This window comes from Mobula birostris, chromosome 13 (genome assembly GCF_030028105.1).
Source record: "Mobula birostris isolate sMobBir1 chromosome 13, sMobBir1.hap1, whole genome shotgun sequence".
Classification (NCBI taxonomy): Eukaryota; Metazoa; Chordata; class Chondrichthyes; order Myliobatiformes; family Myliobatidae; genus Mobula; species Mobula birostris.
In genome coordinates, this window is record NC_092382.1 from 90118437 (window position 1) to 90134961 (window position 16525).

Here is a 16525-nt window from a genome sequence, read left to right on the forward strand (position 1 = left end):
CACTTGTTTGTTTATATTTCATGTACTTTCGATTTTTTTTTTTCTTTTTTTTTTTGTTAGCCACCTTGTCCTGTATTTCTGCATGGAAACCCCTCTGTTTCTGGGAAGAGGTCTCCAACTCTCAGTCAAGTGCTCGATGCTTCCCTGTCGCCATCTCGTCTGCTCAGATCATTGGGATGTCTCCCATGGAGGGTCATACTCATTCAATTGGTTAATGTTTTCTTCCATAATGATGATTCATTTTTCTGAGTTGGTCTCTCATTGAAGTTTTCTGGTCTGTATTTCTTATCACGATGGCATACACACACATGGAGTGCTGAATCCCGTTCATTTTTGATGAAAATATATACTTACTGTTGTGTGATTTTTTTCATGTGTTATTTCTCTTCCTCCTTCTGTCCAAGGTAGTGTTAATCTAAGTGTGTTTGAGTGTAAATAGTCTTTTCTAAAGTTTTTATTTATCTTTGTAAATTTTACTGATTGAAATGGGACAAAGATATTTTTATATAGAAAAGTCAATGTCGGTATTGATGAAAGTGTTTACTGCCTTTGTTGTATTTGTTAACTTTGAGGTCTGTTTGGCAGGTTTTTTTGAAGCCTTGAACTCAATTTTGTCAAGTATCCCTATGACTATGACTTCCTATTTTCTTTGCTTGTGGATATTCCAGAGACGTGGGTATCAAGAGTCCCGATGAAGGGTCTTGGCCCGAAATGAGGATTCCCATCCATAGATGCTGCCTGACATGCTGAGCTCCTCCAGCACCTTGTATGTAGTTCTCTAGAATTCTAGCATCTGCAGGTCCTGTTGATTCCCAGATACTTATATGTTTCTTGAAAGAACAAGCTGGTAGTAGGATTCTACGGCTCTGTTGGTAAAATATTAAATAAATTTAGAAAGAGGTGGCATAGGGTTGTAAGGTGTAGAATCTGTGGGTAGAATTAAGGAACAGCAAATGTAAAAAAAAAAAATCCCTGATGGGAATAGAGACCTCCAAACAGTAGTGAGTATGTGGTCCACAAATTACAATGGCAGATAGAAAATGCGTGCCAAAAGGGCCACGTTACAATAGGCATGGGGGATTATCATGCAGGTGATTAGGAAAATTAGGATGGTGTTGGTCTCAAGAGGAGGAATTCATAGAATGCCTACAAGATGCTTTTTTAGAGCAGCTCTAAAACTATTACAGCTACAGAAAGGGTGGGTAATGTAGCAGGATCCTCTTTTGAGTCAGTATGGGTGAAAGTCAGGAAAAGGAAGGGAGCAGTTACTCTACTGGGGGTATTCTATAGGACCCCTGGTAGCAGCAGAGATACAGAGGAACAGATTGGGAGGCAGATTTTGGAAAGCTGCAAAAATTAGAGGGTTGTTATCATGGGTGACTTTAACTTCCCTAATATTGATTGGCACCTGATTAGTTCCAAGGGTTTAGATGGGGCAGAATTTGTTAAGTGTGTCCGGGACGGGTTCCTGTCACAGTATGTGGACAGGCCGACCGGGGGAATGCCATACTAGATCTAGTACTAGGTAATGAACCGGGTCAGGTCACAGATCTCTCAGTGGGCGAGCATCTGGGGGACAGTGACCACCACTCCCTGACCTTTATAATTATCATGGAAAAGGATAGAATCAGAGAGGACAAGAACATTTTTAATTGGGGAAAGGCAAATTATGAGGCTATAAGGCTAGAACTTGCGGCTGTGAATTGGGATGTTGCTTTTGCAGGGAAATGCACTATGGACATGTGGTCGATGTTTAGAGATCTCTTGAAGGATGTTAGGGATAAATTTGTCCAGTGAGGAAGATAAATAATGGTAGGGTGAAGGAACCATGGGTGACAAGTGAGGTGGAAAATCTAGTCAGGTGGAAGAAGGCAGCATAAATGAGGTTTAGGAAGCAAGGATCAGTTGGGTCTATTGAGGAATATAGGGAAGCAAGAAAGGAGCTTAAGGGGCTGAGAAGAGCAAGAAGGGGGTATGAGGAGGCCTTGGCGAGTAGGGTAAAGGAAAACCCCAAGGCATTCTTCAATTATGTGAAGAACAAAATGATGACAGGAGTGAAGGTAGGACCAATTAGAGATAAAGGTGGGAAGATGTGCCTGGAGGCTGTGGAAGTGAGCGAGGTCCTCAATGAATACTTCTCTTTGGTATTCACCAATGAGAGGGAACTTGATGATGGTGAGGACAATATGAATGAGGTTGATGTTCTGGAGCATGTTGATATTAAGGGAGAGGTGGTGTTGGAGTTGTTAAAATACATTAGGACAGATAAGTCCCCGTGACCTGACGGAATATTCCCCAGGCTGCTCCATGAGGCGAGGGAAGAGATTGCTGAGCCTCTGGCTAGGATCTTTATGCCCTCGTTGTCCATGGGAATGGTACCGGAGGATTGGAGGGAGGTGAACGTTGTACCCTTGTTAAAAAAGGTAGTGGGGATAGTCCGTGTAATTATAGACCAGTGAGCCTTGCGTCTGTGGTGGGAAAGCTGTTGGAAAAGATTCTTAGAGATAGGATATGTGCGCATTTAGAGAATCACGGTCTGATCAGGGACAGTCAGCTTGGGTTTGTGAAGGGCAGATCGTGTCCAACAAGCCTGATAGAGTTCTTTGAAGAGGTGACCAGGCATATAGATGAGGGTAGTGCAGTGGATGTGATCTATATGGATTTTAGTAAGGCATTTGACAAGGTTCCACATGGTAGGCTTATTCAGAAAGTCAGAATTCATGGGATCCAGGGAAGTTTGGCCAGGTGGATTCAGAATTGGCTTGCCTGCAGAAGGTGGTGGTGGAGGGAGTACATTCAGATTGGAGGAGTGTGACTAGTGGTGTCCCAAAAGCATCTGTTCTGGGACCTCTACTTTTCGTGATTTTTATTAACGACCTGGATGTGGTGGTAGAGGGGTGGGTTGGCAAGTTTGCAGATGACACAAAGGTTGGTGGTGTAAATAGTGTGGAGGATTGTCAAAGATTGCAGAGAGACATTGATAGGATGCAGAAGTGGGCTGAGAAGTGGGAGATGGAGTTCAACCCGGAGAAGTGTGAGGTGGTACACTTTGGAAGGACAAACTCCAAGGCAGAGTACAAAGTAAATGGCAGGATACTTGGTAGTGTGGAGGAGCAGAGCGATCTGGGGGTACATGTCCACAGATCCCTGAAAGTTGCCTCACAGGTAGATAGGGTAGTTAAAAAAGCTTATGGGGTGTTAGTAAGTCGAGGGACAAAGTTTAAGAGTCACGATGTAATGATGCAGCTCTATAAAACTCTGGTTAGGCCACACTTGGAGTACTGTGTCCATTTCTGGTTGCCTCACTGTAGGAAGGATGTGGAAGCATTGGAAAGGGTACAGAGGAGATTTACCAGGATGCTGCCTCGTTTAGAAAGTATGCATTATGATCAGAGATTAAGGGAGCTAGGGCTTTACTCTTTGGAGAGGAGGAGGATGAGAGGAGACATGATAGAGGTGTACAAGATAATAAGAGGAATAGATAGAGTGGATAGCCAGCACCTCTTCACCAGAGCACCACTGCTCAATACAAGATGACATGGCTTTAAAGTAAGGGGTGGGAGGTTCAAGGTGGATATCAGAGGAAGGTTTTTTTTACTCTGAGAGTGGTTGGTGTGTGGAATGCACTGCCTGAGTCAGTGGTGGAGGCAGATACACTAGTGAAGTTTAAGAGACTACTAGACAGGTATATGGAGGAATTTAAGGTGGGGGGGTTATATGGGAGGCAGTTGTTTGAGGGTCGGCACAACATTGTGGGCTGAAGGGCCTGTAATGTGCTGTACTGTTCTATTTTCCATGTTCTATTCTGGATTGGGTGTTGTAATGAACCGGAATTAATTAGGTCACTTAAGTTCAAAGAACCCTTAAGGGCAAGTGATCTTAATATGATCAAATTCACCCTGACATTGGAGAAGGAGAAGCTAAAGTCAGATGTGGAATAAAGAGAATTAGAGAGGCATGAGAGAAAAATTGTCAAAATTGATTTGCAAAGAACATGGGCAGGGATGAAAACAGAGCAGCAATGGCAGGAATTTCTGGAAGCAATTCGGAAGGCACAGGATATATACAGGGGCAAGCTCATGTTTGGGCACCCCTGGTCAAAATTTCTGTTACTGTGAATAGCTGAGTGAGTAAAAGATGACCTGATTTCCAAAAGGCATAAAGTTAAACATGACACATTTCTTTAATATTTTAAGCAAGATTACATTTTTATTTCCATCTTTCAGAGTTTCAAAATAACGAAAAAGGAAAAGGGCCCGAAGTAAAAGTTTGGGCACCCTGCATGGTCAGTACTTAGTAACATCCCCCTTTGGCAAGTAAACGCCTTTTGTAGGCAGCTAAGAGTCTTTCAATCCTTGTTTGGGTAAATTTCTGGGTTCAGTCATTAGCAGCAAAGCACTGACTGTGGAAATTACAAATCAGAATATTATTAGAGTCACAGAGACCAGCAGCACTGAAACAGGCCCTTCGGCCCTTCTAGTCAATGCCGACCTGTTTTGGTTGTTACGGCCAAGTCCAACTACCTGCACAATAGCTTCCATACACCTCCCATCCATGTCATCACCCAAATTTCTCTTTAGTGTCTCAATTGAACCCACATCCACCACTTCCACTGGCAGCTCATTCCACACTCCCACCAACCTCTGAGTGAAGAATTCCCCTTCAGACTCCCTTAAAAGAATTCACTTTCACCCTGAACTTATGTCCAATGTGGGGGTGAGAGGGAAGACAGTGAGGGGAGGGGGTGGTCGAGCGCGGAGGGGGAAATGGAGCAGAGAGTTTATACTTAATATGTTTCAGAAAAAGTACTTGTTTGAACTTACTTGCTTCAAACCTACTATCCATACCCTGTACATTCTCAACTAAGTTATTGATCGAGATGACAAGTAGCAATGTTCAAAGTTCAAAGTACATTTTATTATCAGAGTACATATGTCACCACATACAACCCTGAGATTCTTTTTTCTACAGGAACACTTAGCAAATCTATAGAATAGTAACAGGATCAGTGAAAGATCAAGTACAGCATAGAATTCAACAAACTGTGTAAATGCAAATATAATTAAATATCAATAAATAACGAGAGCAATGGGGTGTAACCCTGGGGAACCCCACTGGGCTGGGCCTTGAGTCCAATAAACAGCCTCCCACCATCACGCTCTGCTTTCTACCATCAAGACAACTGTGCATCCAGTTAGCCAGCTCTCCCTGGATCCCATGTGATCTAACTTTCCACGGCAACTTACCATGCTGAACCGTGTCAAAGGCCTCACTGATGCCATGTCGGCCCCGATCCTGGGAGTATATTTGTTGACATGCCAAACTGCTTCAAACTCCTAATCCTTTCACTGTGTCAGAATCAGTGATTAAATCCGGCCCCAAACACTATGCCTTCAGCCCTGCACATTGTAACTTGAACCATCTCACTGAGGGTCTGATGGAGACACAACCCCTGCCCTCTGCACATGTGATCACATCTCCCCTGCTTCTGAATTTCAAATACCCTGAGAATGGTTTTCTGATTCGGTGTGAAGGTTATGGTACATTCAGCTCGTCAGACCTGACAAACCATGTCTTCCCACAGCTGGTTCCACCTGTTGGTGTGTCCTCTTTCCTCCATCTCCAGGGAAGCTGCATCTCCACACAAACTCCTCACTTGAGATGACTGTCTGTACCCGTGACACAGGAAATCACATCACTGTCTCTCTCCTGATACCATGTGTGACCTGCTCACCCCCGGGTAGCCTCCCTCAACAAGCTTCTTCCTCAGTCACCATCTGTGAGATTATATTAAAAACACAATTAAAATGGTCTATCAGACAGCTGCTGTACCCCTCCACCCCTGACCATGCTTTGCTGCTTAAAACTCTCCCTCCTCAGCCCCTTCCCAATTCCCTTCTCCTTTGCAAACTCCAGATATGCCACCAGATCCGAATCTATTGTAAGGACATTTATATCCATAAGAGGCTGAACAAATCGTTCTCTGATACAGAGGTCACTGACACCCCACCGCCATCCCAATCTGCACCAATAGCCCATGACGGTGACAGCGCTTTCCAGAATCTGGGGCTTTGTAACAAACACAATTGTTAACAGCAAAATTAGTCAGTAATTCATATGAAGAGAGAATTGTTGCTTCCTGAAAGGACATCCCACTTTCTCACAACAGACCTCAACACCCCCTCCTTTCACGCCTACGGTCCCACAACCTTCCGACCACTCACCCCCCACCCACAGTCCACCCGTAACCTCTACCCACACACAGACAGATCCCCTTCACCCCAAACCCCCTCCCAGCCTGGGAACCACAACTAACTGATCCCACAGCCCGGGCTCGGGCGCAAAGCTAAAACCGGGGCTGCGGGACCGGAGAGCCCGGAGCCTGCAGCCGTCCGGCAGAACTCGGTCCTGGGCCCTTTCGCAATGCAACCGACCTCCGACTTACACAATCCCGGGATCAGTTCCTTCCTCACCGCCGCCTCAGAGGAGAAACAGCGGCGGTCGGCGCCGCACCCGCGTTCAGCAGGAGGTGCGCGGCAGCACCACCCGTGGCCGGAGTCTGCACATCGCCGCCGGTGTCGGAGCTCCCCGCAGTGTCACCCGTGGTTTGAGGTCCACACCGCGCCACATTGCCGCTGGTTGCCGGAGTTCCCGCAGCGCCACAGAGGTTCCGGTGGCCGGAGGCCTGAAGGACAACGGAGATGTAAATCACAAACACGACAAAGTCTGCAGATGCTGGAAAGCCAGAGCCACACAAACAAAATGCTGGCGGAACTCAGCAGGTATCAAAAAGAGTCAACAGTCGACGTTTCCGATTGAGGCCCTACTTCAGGACTGAGCAGGAAGGGGGGAAACATATCTGAATCAAAACGGGACGGGTGAGGAAGGGGTGTCTATGGTCCACATTGTCAGGGTGTTGAGTTTACCAGGAGACAGAGACTGCAGGGACGAGAGGTTTTCTGGTCACTAATACACTGTGTGTGGACCCCGCTGGCAATTCTGGTGTTGTGACCCGAATCGAGACAAACACCACGCTGCCCACTCCACCAACAACACGGCACAGCCGGACACATAACAGGGACTTTACATCTCACAACACTGGATTCAGTGATGAAACCCGTGATTAATGTTGTTGTCCCGCTGAAATCATAAGAAACCTCCATTAAGGTGCTTTTAAATAGGAGTGCGCCCCCACGTGCGCTGTGTCTCACGTCACCCACGCGCTGCTGTGCACGAGCTTTATCGGTTTAACGGCGGTGCTACTAATCACGTGATCAGCATTTTCCGCCCGCCCCACTGCTGCCATCAGAGGATTCTGGACCTGCTCTATTCCCATTGGTGCGAAGCGATGCCAGTCACTGGTTACAACCAATAGTGGATGCGGACCAACCGAGAGGGCGTTACCCCCACTGACTTTCTCTCCCGCTCCGATCTCTCCGTCAAACCCTAAAGTAAATGTGCGCTTTCTGATTTATTTCCATTTCCCTCCGAGGGAAGTTGGGGCGTTTGTGAAGCGTCTCCTGCGGCCGGAGTCTGATGTATCGCTGAGAGGTAGGAGGAGACCGCTCGGCCCGTCGGTTTGATGCCGGTTCCCCGGGGAGGGAGAGGATGAAGACGGTGAGAGAGGGGGCGGACAGGATGTTTGTCCCGGTGGGGACAGGAGGGGCTCATCTGTGGAAATGTCTGAGCCCACGGTGGTGGCGATTCACCACATTGGGGGGCAAACACCGGCAGACTGTTGCCCTGCAAGCGGGGCCAATGGTCCGGGCAAAGTGACAATTATTTGTGTTTTGTTGAGATTGCACCGGGAATATGGTGTAAAATCCCGCTCCCCACACTAACACGGGTTATACAGACCAAAGAACAAACTGCCGGAGGAACTCAGTGGGTCGGGCAGCATCTGTGGAGGGAAATGGACCGTCAACATTTCGGGCCGAGACCCTCCCTCTGGACTGAGAGTGGACGGGAAATAGTCCGAGAAAAGAGGTGAGGGGTGGGGATGGGGCAAGAGCTGGGGAGTGAGAGGTGGGTCCAGGTGAGGGGGAGGTGGGAAGGTGGAAATAGTGACAGTGGTGGGAGGTGAGTGGTTGGGGCAACACGGGGCTGCAGAAGATGGAAATTAATTCCATAGAGGATTAACAAAGAGGTTAGAGAGTATTTGTTATAGAGAGTGCAATGAAGATTCACCAGACTGATCCCTGGGGTGGTGGGGTCATCATATGAAGAAAGATCAAATGACCCTTTCATTTAGAGAATCGAAGACTGAGAGGTGAACACATTGAAATGCACAACATCATTACCAGTTGAATCAGGGATCCCAGTCTCTGAAAAAGAGTCTGGGACTGAGATGAGGGGAAATGTCTCCACTTTGAGAGTGGTGAATGTCTGTAAATCCCCACTGCAGAGGGCAGTGAAGACTCAACGATTGTCCTCACATAAAACAGAGGCCAGCAGATGTGTGGAGACCAGAGGGATCGAGGAAATGAGGATCGGGCAGAAACATGGGGCTGAGATGGGAGAGCAGCTGTCATCTTGTTGATGGTTAGAGGGGCCTCCTGCTGTTTCCCACTTGATGTTTCAGTGTTCCTGTCCAATAAGGCCGGAGGAATGTGAATAGAAATGAGTATTTGTACACATAGACTGATTTGAATGAAACTTGCACATTTCCAGTTTGGTTCTGAATTGTGTGTCAGACTGGGATGGGAATCGAGCCTGTAACTCTGTGATCCGGATGTAGAGGGGGAAGATATGGAGGAAAAAGGTAACTATGTATCTGGTGTAAATATGGAATAATGTGGGAAATGCGGCGGATGGGTCGGACAGCGTGTGAGGGGCGAGGAGCAGAGTCACCGGTTCAAGTGGGAGACCCTCCACCCATCACCTGATCCCGTTTCCTGACAAGTTTTCTGCAGATCTGCAGCATCTGCCAGTCACTGCTCTACATGTACGTGTAGCTTCATCTTTCGGCCATTCAGACAAGGCAGTGAGATCCGGATCTGTCACGTCCTCTCATTGTGGGTGGACAATATGCTTTTATCTGTAATATTTTCAGCATGTTTCATTCCACTGTTTTTACCTGCTGAAGTGCAGCCAATGTTTCTGGATGTATGACCCATTTATGTGAGAATTTAGCCTTTTCTATTTATCTGAGCTTCTCATAAATGTGTACAGTTTAGTTAAGCTTCACTCTAGAATTTCCAAAGCAACAACCCAATCAGTCAAATAGTTCCACACAATTAAAATAGTTTATTACATTTTTTCTTTTCTTTTTCAATATTTTTGTTAATTTTCACATAGGGATACAGAGTACATGAAGATATATATTATGAATCAAAAAAGAGATAATATAGTACTGAATATATTATATTTAGATCACACTTGCAATCTTGGAACCCCATATTCACAATCAAGCACATAAATTAATTAAGTTGTAATTTGAATTGTATTAATTTTATTATAAAAAAGTAGAACCTAAACCCACTACCAAGATGGAAGCTGTTTGGTAAAGAAAAAAAGACAGAAAAAAATCCTTATCGCATAGTAATTTATGTTATTAGCCAACATCTGTACTTTAACAGCAAATCAAAGGTTTTGAAAGTAGTTCAGAAAATGGTCCCCACATTGTTTGAAAGTCTTGGTTAGGATCAGAAATTGAACAGATCTTCTCTAAGTTTAAGCACGACATAACAACACGTAACTATTGAGCGTGAGTAAGCGAAGCAACATCCTTCCATTTAAGCAACACCACCCTCCTAGCAATAAGAGAAATAAAAACAAATATATGCAAATCAGATGCCTCCAACGTTATGCCTTTTTCTCCAACAATACCAAACAAGACAGTCAAATTTACTTTAAAAAGTACAGAAAAAGTTTGAAATACTTCCTTCCAGTATATTTCAAGACTCCGACATGTCCAAAACATATGAATTAATGAAGCCTCTATCACAATAGGGAGATCTATCCCAATAAAAATGCGATAGCTTGTCTTTGGATATGTGGGCTCTATGGACCAGTTTGAATTGTAGGAGGGAGTGGCGAGTCTCCTCAGAAATTGAAATCTGTAAATCTTGTTCCCAGGCGTTTTTAATTTTGTCCAAAGGAGCCTCTCTCATTCCCAACAACATTGGATATTGAGTCGTTATGAAAAGGTTTCAAATTAGAAATTACGACTAGTAAGTTCTTATCAGGACTCATAGGAAATTAAGTAATTGAGAACGCAGAAATTCTCTTAATTTGTAGATATCGAAAAAAGTGTGTTTTTGGTAAGCTGTATTTAGCTGACAGTTGCTCAAACGAAAAAAGACTTCCTCCATGAAACAGATCCTTGAAGCATTTAATACCCAATCTATCCCATTCTTTAAAAACTACATCGGTCATAGAAAGTTTAAAAAAACAATTAGGAAAAATAGGACGAGAAAGAGAAAATCTCAACAAACCAAAATATTTTCTAAATTGTAACCAGATCCACAAAGTATGTCCAACTACCAAATTATCAGTTAGTTTATTTAAGGATAAAGGAAGTGAGGATCCAAGAAGAGAAATAATAGAATTTTTTTTAACAGAGTTAGCTTCTAAAGAGACCCATACTGGACAGTCCTCACAATTAATGTAATTGGACCAAAACGTAAGATTTCGTATATTGACTGCCTAGTAATAAAACCTAAAATTTGGTAAAGCTAAACCTCCATTCTTTTTAACTTTTGAAAGTGGACGTTGTTTAATCGAGGATGTTTGTTTTTCCCTATATACGAAGATAGAATTGAATCAAGAGAATCAAAAAAGGATTTAGGAATAAAAACAGGTAAGGCCTGAAAAAGGTATATAAATTTAGACAGGATATTCATTTCAATAGAGTTAATTCGACCAATCAATGATAAAGAGAGGGGCGACCAGTTTAACAATGCCCTTTTCACATAATTCAATAGGGTAAGAAAATTTCCTTGAAGTAGCTGTTTATAGTTCCAAGTAATAGTTACACCCAAATAGGTAAATTGATTTCTTACAATTTTAAAAGGAAGGTTAGTGTTAATTGATACCAGATTATTCAAGGAGAGAAGTTAATTCTTATGTAAATTCAGTTTATATCCTGAAAACGTACTGAAACATGAGAGTAAAGAAAGCGTAGGAGGTAACGAGGTCTCAACATCAGAAATAAAACACAATAGATCATCATCATGGAGCGAAACTTTATGGTAGAATCTCTCCTTGAAATACCAGCGATATCACCAGATTCTCGAAAGCAATAGCTAAGGGTTCTAAAGCCAGATCAAAGAGCAAAGGGCTCAAAGGACATTCTTGTCTGATTCCACGTTGGAGTTTAAAAGGTTTAGAATTCTGAAAATTAGTAAGAACCCAAGCAGAAAGAATTTATAACATTTTTTATTTTTTTTAAATTTTGTCCTACTTATATAATTTAACTATTTAATATGTATATTCTTATTTTAAATCACAATTGTTAAAATCTATTGTTATGAATTAGGTTCTACTCCTGCCGCAGAGACAACAAATTTCATGACATATGCCGGTGCTATTACACCTGATATCAGCAAAGTTCTTACAGAACTTATAATAATATCCAACCATTCCCAGAAACCTTCTCAGAGCTTTCTTACCAGTCGGATTAGGAACTTCAGAAATTGCCTGGATTTTTGCCTGCACAGGAGCCAACTTGCCTTGACCTACTACATAGCCAAGATAGGTCACAGTGGCATGGCCAAATTCACTCTTAACTGTAAGGTTGGCCTGGGAAAGCCTGTCAAACAGCTTTTCCACTGCAGAGGTATGCTCTTCCTAAGTGTCGCTCCCTGTGACTAAGTCATCGATATAGGGATCTGTGTGTTCCATAACAAGAGTTACAGAATCAATCATTCTCTGGAATGTTCCTGGAGCATTTTTCATTCCAAAGGCAAAATATTGTATTCATACAACCCAGAAGGTGTCACAAATGCAGAAATTTCTCTGCTTCTGTCTGTCAGTGGAACACACCAATACCCTTTGAACAGATCAATATTTGTAAGAAATTTAGCTTTTCCAACATCGATGCAATCATCCACCCTAGGGATAGGATAGGCATCTGTTTTTGTTACTGCATTTACCTTCCTATAATCAGTGCAAAATCTAACACTACCATCAGGTGTGGACACAATAATGCAGGGTGAGCTCCAATCTGATGTTGAAGGCCTAATAATACCATTTTCCAGCATATATTCAATTTCTTGCTCAGCCAATTTATACTTTTCTATGTTTGTGTGATATGGGTGTTGTTTAATCAGTTTGGCTTGAGCAATATCTACGTCATGTACTGCGACCATGGTTTGCTTGGGAGCATCGGGAAATAAACCTTTAAACTTCATAATTAAATCCTTCAGCTGTTGTTGTTGTTTTGGCTGCAGATGAGCCAACTTGTTATCAATGTTTTCGAAAACAACCGAGTTCATTATCCTAACTGCGACCATATTTGGCTTGTGAAAATTCTCAGACGAGTCAATTGTTTCATCCTCAGGGTTGCCAGATTCATATGTTTTGACAACACTCACAGATGGGGCCTGCTTGTCCAAATAAGGCTTTATCATATTTATGTGTACCACCTGTGTTAGTTTACGTAGATCGAGTGTTTTAATAACATAATTCACATCATTAATTTGAGAAACTATTTCATATGGTCCATTGAATTTCACCTGAAGTGGATTCGTCAACATTGGAAATAAGGCAAGCACCTTATCTCCCACCTGGTATTTTCTTTCGCAAGCCCGCTTATCAAACTAACATTTCATTTTGCTTTCAGAGATCATTAAGTTTTGTCTTGCTGGACTGGAGTAGTTTATTTTTGAACATCAAAACATAGTCTAACAAGTTAACATGTACGTCCCCATCAATCCTCTGTTCCTTTAACAAGGTCAAAGGTCCCCCTCACTCGATGACCAAATACGAGTTCAAATGGATTAAAACCCAGTGATTCCTGTACCGACTCTCTTACTGCGCACAAAATCAAATGTATTCCTTCAACCCAGTCTTTTCCATTTTCAACACAGTATGTCTTAATCATTGTTTTGAGTGTAGAATGAAATCTTTCTAAAGCCCCTTGTGATTCCAGATGGTACGCAGACGATGTAATTTGTTTAGTTCCCAGTTCATAAACTACCTGCTGGAATAATCCAGATATAAAATTACCTCCTTGATCAGACTGGATTTCTTTTGGCAAATCAGATAAAGTAAAAAAAAACTTGGTAAGAGTCTTTGCCACAATTTTAGCTTTAATATTTCTGAGAGGTATTGCCTCTGGGAATCTGGATGCAGTACCAATAATAGTTAGCAAATACTGATGGCCAGCTTTAGTCTTTGGCAATGGGCCAATGCAAACCACTATAACTTTGGAAAAGGGCTCACTGCATGCCGGTATAGGCCAGAGTGGGGCCACTGGGGTGACCTGATTAGGTTTACGCACAACTTGACAAGTGTGACAGATTCTGCAAAAAGTCACAACATCTTTCCTCAAATTAGGCCAGTAAAATTGTTTCATAATCCTGTTTACAGTTTTATTCACTCCAAAATGACCACCTAAGGGCATACTGTGGGCCAAGGTTAAAATTTCAGCCCTATAAACTTTAGAAACTACAACTTGGTGAACAATTACCCATGCCTCACTCACAGGTATAGCAGATGGCTGCCACTTCCTCATTATCACTCCATCCTTTAGATAATACCCTACTGGCACTTTCTTAATCTCATCATCTGAGAGAGCTGTTTTTTAAAACTTCAATCTCAGTGTTTCCGTTCTGTTCTGCTATAAACTCCTTCACAGGCAGGAATAAATCTTTCTCATCAGACTTACTACCCGAATCCTGTTGAAAAAATGAAGGCAGAAAAGTTCCCAACAAGTCATCATAACCTGAATCCCGATCTTGGCTTTCATGGGTATCAGAATCATGCTGCACAGAACCGTCTGCATTTGCAGACTTTTTAGCCATACTTCGAGTTACTACGATAAATGTTAAAATCCATCTGTGGGTCGTTAGTGGTTGGCTTAGTTGTCAACTGCACCGCAGGAACAACTTTACCATCTGCCAGGTCATTACCTAAGAGCAAAGTAACATCTTCCACCTGTAAACTGGAACATGATCCGTTCTTAACAGGTCCCGAAACCAACCCTGACTGCATAGTTCCCTTTTGTGCAACAGCACAGAAACCATGCCACCCCCAATACCTTTAATAAGATTTACCTCACTAATATTAGTCTCATCACCAAACTTTAGAATGCTGTCTGAGAAGTCCCAGTATCTCGAAGAATTTTCACTGGTACCGGGGTTGACCCTTTCTTTACTAATACAAACCCACCTGACTTAAACTGATGGAATCCCTTCTTAATTCCGTCAGACCTCTCAGTCCTTAACTGAGCCTCAACAGAATGTTCAGAACCCAGTGGATTATCCTCTGCATTTGTGTCCTCCTCATTATCGATTTCACCTTAGCAAGTTTTCACCTTTTAGCAATACGCAACAACTCAATCCTTCTGGCGTCCTCTAATGCCTCAGAGGTTGGTGCTTCCAACATCCATTGCTGCTGATTTTCCACATACAAATAAATCAAAAGAGATTTTCCCAATGAAATGGATAACTAATCAATACGCCCCCAAATCTGTTCATATCCCGGACGCAGGCCCCAATTTTGTTAAGAACCATAATGATTTAGAAATGAACCAGCAGCAATAGACTACACCTGGAGTCTGATTTCAATGGTAAAACCACTATCTTTATTAGTATCTACTTATAATATAGTAAGTTAAGCAAGATAAACAAAAGTTAACCGTGTTAGGTAAATATAACTCCCAAACTATTGAGCTCAGCGGAAACAAGGCTTGGAGTCTTGAGATGGCAAATTATGAAAATTCAGTTCAACCACGGAATAGGTGATGAGAGATATTTTAATCCAGGGTAAATGTTGAGAAAAGGCAATCATGTCAAATTCCACAGGTTCCACGGTGATAAAACGAGAGAACAGTCGCTGTAGATTTTATCTATCGTTGTTCCAAATCCACAAACGAATTATAACTGAAAGTGACTTGTCACCAGAGGTATCGTCTTCAAGTGAGTTACCACATCCACACCCAGGCAAGGGTTACCCCAGATCAGGTCCACTCCTATGGATCAAGTGAGGTGACAACCACACATTTGATGTTCACTGAATCGATAATTAACCCACCGTTGTGGGCATAGAAAACAGTAACTCTTGGTCACTAGTTCCCCTGTTTCGATCATTCCATTTTTCCTCCTTCATCTCCATCTGACTCTGAGTGTCTGTATCCTTGGTTGAAACTAAACAAGCTGTGAGCGATGTAAACAAGCTGCAAGTCAGACTGATTTGCCTTCTTAATCTCTCTCTCTCTCTCTTAAAATGACAGTCCACAGCAAACAAAACCTCGGAATTCATGACAACGGCCACTCCCCTGTGTGAACTGACTGGTGTGCCAGTAGTTGGGATGACTGAATGAATCCTTTTCCACATTCTGAGCAGGTGAACAGCTTCTCCCCAGTGTGAACTCGCTGATGACTCTGTAGGTGGAATGACCAAGTGAATCCTTTCCCACAGTCTGAGCAGGTGAATGGCCACTCCCCACTGTGAAGTGACTGGTGTGCCAGTAGTTTGGATGACCGAGTGAATCTCTTCCCACATTCTGAGCAAGTGAATGGCTTCTCCCCAGTGTGAACTCGCTGATGACTCTGTAGGGCGGATGACTGAGTGACTGAGTAGGGTGGATGGGGACCGGAATGATAGAGCGGAGGAAGGGGAAAACAGAAATAAATCTAAGATAGTGAGCAGTAAAGATGTCAGGAAAGACAGGCAGGTGATGGGGCAAATTTGTAGCCATTGGGATGCGTTGCAGTGAAATCGAAGCGAAAATTACCAAATACTGGTCTTAAGGTATTATACTTAAATGCACGCAGCATAAGGAATAAGGTGGATGATCTTGTCGTACAGCTACAGACTGGCAGGCATGATATTGTGGCCATCACTGAGACCGGCTAAAGGATGCATGTCTCTGGGTGCTGAACGTCCAAGCATACACAGTGTATCGGAAGGATAGGAAGGTAGTCAGAGGGGGAGGTGTGGCTTTATTGGTAAGAAATGATATTAAATCATTAGAAAGAGGTGATATAGGATCGGAAGGTGCAGAATTTTTATGGGTTGAGCTGAGAAATCGCAGGGGTAAAAGGACCCTGATGGCAGTTATTTATAGGCCTCCAAACAGTTGCAGTGATTTGGACTACAAATTACAACAGGAACTAGAAAAGGCTTGTCAGAAGGGCAGTGTTATGATAATTGTGGGGGATTTTAACATGCAAGTGGATTGGGAAAATCAGGTCCGCACTGGATCTCAAGAGAGAGAATTTGTAGAATGTCTGCGAAATGGCTTTTTAGAACAGCTTGTTGTTGAGCCCAGTAGGGGATCAGCTGTACTGGATTGGGTATTGTGTAATGAACCGGAGGTGATTAGAGAGATTGAGGTGAAGGAACCCTTAGAAGGCAG

General features: G+C 43.1%; 1 protein-coding gene across 4 annotated transcripts in view; it reads left to right on the top strand.

Moving 5' to 3' along the window:
- LOC140207157 (uncharacterized) overlaps positions 1 to 16525 on the top strand; it is a 61137-nt gene that overhangs the window by 30046 nt on the left and 14566 nt on the right. Inside the window, exon 3 of one of the 4 annotated variants that reach the window (XR_011888517.1) lies at positions 15398 to 15648. The exons of 2 other annotated variants lie outside the window; for them this stretch is intronic. The gene's annotated coding sequence lies outside the window, so the exon portion shown is untranslated. Of the gene's footprint in view, positions 1 to 60; positions 426 to 15397; positions 15649 to 16525 lie in introns of those variants that run through there. One more of the 4 variants, XR_011888516.1, reaches the window with a different exon arrangement.